The following is a 4,781-nucleotide window of genomic DNA, read 5'->3' as shown; positions in this document are numbered from 1 at the left end:
TAGGCGATAATGCGCGTTTAAGGAGAACCGAGAACGCGTGGAGACTCTTGTATGTCACCGCGGCAGTGCAAGGCACCACCGCGTAACTGCCAGTTGGCTGTGCCAAGCGTGAGTGCATGCGTGTGACAGCTGTAAGCATGTGTGTGACCGGTGTGAGCCAGAGGGGACGAGGGGTACTTAACCTCGCGTGAGCATTGTAGCAAACAGGCTGTTATTCAGTAAACTGAAATTCTCTCCCACCTCTCTCTGTCTCTCTCGCTCACCCCCTTTCTCAAGCCAACCTCATCCCCTTTCCCCTCACCTACCGTCGCTGGTCCTCCCTGATCTAGATCGGGGCGTGACATTTGGTTATCAGAACTATCGAATCCTGCCGAAATTTTTCTCCGCTGCTTCCACAATCTCTTGGCCTTGATCCGTAACACCCATCGCCACGGGTGCGAGTTGCTCCGGCAAATCGCCCAAAATCCCCGGCGGGGTTGGATCGGCTTGGAGCGGAACAACGGCGCCGTCCAAACCCTCGGTTCAGACGCGACAGCTGCTGTCCGCCATGGACGACAACACCAACACGCTCAAGGCGCTCATGGAGACCTTTCTCTCGCGTCTCGATGAGCAGAAGGCCGACAACGAGAAGCGACTCGAGGTTCAGGCCGCCTTCAACGTGCAGGTCGCACAAGATCTGCGGGCGTTGTCCAAGTAGGTGGATCTCACCCAGGCCGACATCGACGAGACGCGCAAGGCACTCGAGAGATCGCCGTCGCCGCGTGGATCGGGACAGGGCGCCGTCCTCAACCCATCACCACCTCCACCCCCGCCGTCGCCTCTGCGCCCTCCACCTGTCCACCAACAACAGCAGGGACTGCCACCGTCCCCACGCCTCTCGGATCAGCGCCCGCCTCTGCTTCAGGCGCCGCACCAACAGCAGAGCGAGCCGCATCTCTACCAACACCACGACACCTACATCAAGCTGCCCAAGCACGATTTTCCGCGCTTTGATGGCACGTCGCCGTACCTTTGGCTGGATCACTGCCGCGCCTACTTCGACCTCTACCGCGTACCACCATCGAGCTGGGTGACCATGGCGACGCTGTACATCAAGGGCCAGGCCGCTCACTGGCTCCAGGCATTTCATCAAACACATGGTGGCCTGGGCTGGGAGGCATTCCGCGCAGCGATCATCGAGGAATTCAGCGCTGACGAGTTCGAGCTGGAGATGCACAAGCTTCTCCAACTTCGGCAGAACGGCACCGCCAGCGAGTACCGCCAGGTGTTCGAGAGCCACATGTACCACCTCCTGGCGCTTGACCCGTCGCTCTCCCCAAAGTTCTTCATCACACAGTTCTTGTTGGGCCTTAAGGATGAACTGTGCACCGTGGTGCGTCTGCAAGCCCCCACCAGCATCACGCGCGCGTCCATCCTTGCTCGCATCCAAGAAGAGGAGCTGAACACGCCACTAGCGCGGCCGCGACCACAACCCCAAGGCCGCGCACCTCTAGTGCCACCAGCGCCACCAGCACGCTAGGGCGCCGCGCCACGCCAACAGCCTGATGACTACGCGCGCGAGCGCCAACTCAAAGAATTTCGTCGCGCCAACGGTCTCTACTTCAAGTGCGGCGATCGATACAGCCGTGAGCACCGCTGCAATCCGCAGGCGCAGTTGCTCACGATCCAGGTCGGCGCGTTTGGCGAGGTGCTCACTGATGACGCCGTGCACGCACTCGACTTGCTCGACGCATCGGCGCCTGCCGTTCCCTCTCCAGAGTGCTGCACCATCTCTGCGCACGCGCTGGACGGCTTGGAAGCGCCCAACGCCATTCGTCTCCGCGCCCTGGTGGGCAACCAGGTGATGCTGTTGCTGCTGGACTCTGTAAGCACGCACATCTTCATCAACAAATCCTTCGTCGAATGTGTCGGCACTGAGACCCAGGAGATCGCTACCCTGGACGTGCGTGTGGAGAACGGCGATCGCCTCACCTGCTCGCGCCAAGTCCCAGAGCTCAAGTGGTGGATGCAGGGCCATACATTCTCAACGCCGATGTGCGAGCTCGACACCGGCGCCTACGACGGCATTCTGGGCATGGATTGGCTGGAGAAAAACAGCCCGATGACATGTCATTGGCAAGAGAAGTTCATCTCATTCCTCCACGACGGCGAGTTGGTCACCCTGCAAGGTGTTTGACCCAAGACAACACCAACGCTCGCAGCTGTTCAGCCGGCCAAGCTCTGCAAGCTGATCACGGGCAATGACATCTGGGCTATGGCCATGATGGAAATGCAACCCCCCAGACCCAAGTCGCGCATTCCTTCGCAGACGCTGATCAGCGACTTATTGGAGGAGTTTGCTGATGTCTTCGCCACGCCTACTGGTCTGCCCCCTCATAGGCAGTATGATCACACAATCACGCTGGAAGAAGGAGCTCAGCCTACAAACACTCGACCCTACCGTTACTCGCCACTGCAGAAAGACGAAATAGAGCGCCAAGTGAAGGAAATGCTCGATGCCCGCGAGATCACACACTCTGTCAGTCCGTACGCTGCTCCGGTGCTGATAGTGAAGAAAAAGGATGGGACATGGCGGTTCTGTGTCAACTACAGGCGCCTGAACGACATCACAGTGAAGAACAAGTTTCCGTTGCCGATCGTAGATGAGCTCCTCGACGAGCTAGCCGGCGCTGCCTTCTTCTCCAAGCTCGATCTACGAGTAGGTTATCATCAAATCCAAATGCGAGAAGAGGACGAACACAAGACTGCATTCAAAACCCATCACGGGCATTTTCAGTTCCGCGTGATGCCGTTCGGCCTGACAAATGCGCCTGCAACATTTCAATGCTTGATGAACGCGATCTTCGCCAAGTATACCCGTAAGTTTGTCATAATTTTTCTTGACGACATCTGGGTTTTCAGTGAGACGTGGGAACACCTGGAGCATCTCCGGCTCGTCCTGAGCCTGCTTCGTGAGCGCCAGCTCTATGCCAAGATGTCGAAGTGTTCCTTCGCCCAAGACCACATCGATTACCTCGGCCACGCCATCTCCAAGGAAGGGGTCGCAACAGATGCAGAGAAACAGAAGCCATGGCTCAGTGGCCTACACCAACAAAATGCAACAGAGTTGCGCGCATTCTTGGGGCTCACTGGCTACTATCGAAAAGGATGGGACATGGCGGTTCTGTGTCAACTACAGGCGCCTGAACGACATCACAGTGAAGAACAAGTTTCCGTTGCCGATCGTAGATGAGCTCCTCGACGAGCTAGCCGGCGCTGCCTTCTTCTCCAAGCTCGATCTACGAGTAGGTTATCATCAAATCCAAATGCGAGAAGAGGACGAACACAAGACTGCATTCAAAACCCATCACGGGCATTTTCAGTTCCGCGTGATGCCGTTCGGCCTGACAAATGCGCCTGCAACATTTCAATGCTTGATGAACGCGATCTTCGCCAAGTATACCCGTAAGTTTGTCATAATTTTTCTTGACGACATTCTGTTTTTCAGTGAGACGTGGGAAGAGCACCTGGAGCATCTCCGGCTCATCCTGAGCCTGCTCCGCGAGCACCAGCTCTATGCCAAGATGTCGAAGTGTTCCTTCGCCCAAGACCACATCGATTACCTCGGCCACGCCATCTCCAAGGAAGGGGTCGCAACAGATGCAGAGAAACAGAAGCCATGGCTCAGTGGCCTACACCAACAAAATGCAACAGAGTTGCGCGCATTCTTGGGGCTCACTGGCTACTATCGCAAGTTTGTGCCCCACTACGGGATCATTGCAAAGCCCCTCACACTGCAGCTCACCAAGAAGGGCTTCGAGTGGCCAGAGACTGCGCAGCGCACCTTCGACACACTCAAGCAGGCGATGGTGACCACGCCAGTACTCGCCCTCCCAGACTTCGACAAGCCCTTCATGATTGAGACGGACGCTTGCAACACTGGCATTGGCGCAGTGCTGGTACAAGAAGGCCACCCCATCGCTTACTATAGCAAAGCGTTGGGAGTGAAGAACCAGAAATTGTCAACATATGAGAAGGAATTCTTGGCAGTTATGATGGCGGTGGACAAGTGGCATTCGTATCTTCAGCGCGGGCCGCTCACAATCCTCACAGATCACAAAAGTTTGTGCTCTCTCGGTGATCAGCAGCTGGTGACTGACGTCCAGCGCCGTGCAATGTCAAAGCTGGTTGGACTGCAGTTCAAGTTTCAGTATAACCGCGGCATCGACAATGGAGCTGCGGACGCGCTCTCCCGTGTGGGAAGCCACTTCAGCGCCAACGCCATGTCCCTGTGTCAGCCCGCGTGGATCCAGGAAGTGGCCAATTCCTACGCCACTGATCCAGACGCGCAAGAACGACTGCAATAGCTTGCGCTGCACAGCCCAGATGATGACGAGTACGAGCTGTACCGAGGCCTCATTCGGCGTCAGGGCCGGCTGCGGATTGGCGCAAACACCGCTCTCCGCACAAAGCTCATCAACGCGATGCATGACAGCGCCGTGGGAGGCCACTCTGGAGCAACGGCCACCTACCACCGAGTCAAGAAAGTGTTTGAGTGGAAGGGACTGAAACAATATGTCGACGAGTTCGTGCGCTAGTGCCAGGTTTGCCAGCAAGCCAAGCATGAACTTCGCAAGTTCGCGGGCAAACTGGCACCGCTGCCGATCCCCTCCGCACCCTGGCAAGAGCTGACCATGGATTTTGTCAAGGGACTGCCAAAGTCTGAAGGCTACGACACAATCATGGTGGTGGTTGACCGTTTCACCAAGTTCGCTCACTTCGTGCCCTTGCGGCACCCGTTC

General features: G+C 57.0%; 1 pseudogene; it reads left to right on the top strand.

The window, feature by feature from the left end:
• Positions 1–547: 547 nt before the first annotated feature.
• LOC125530715 lies at positions 548–4,346 on the top strand (annotated as a pseudogene).
• Positions 4,347–4,781: the final 435 nt, after the last annotated feature.

Source organism: Triticum urartu, unplaced genomic scaffold, assembly GCF_003073215.2.
Source record: "Triticum urartu cultivar G1812 unplaced genomic scaffold, Tu2.1 TuUngrouped_contig_6512, whole genome shotgun sequence".
In the NCBI taxonomy this organism is placed as follows: domain Eukaryota; kingdom Viridiplantae; phylum Streptophyta; class Magnoliopsida; order Poales; family Poaceae; genus Triticum; species Triticum urartu.
Note: the sequence above shows the minus strand (reverse complement) of the source record. Positions and strands in the feature narration are given on the sequence as shown.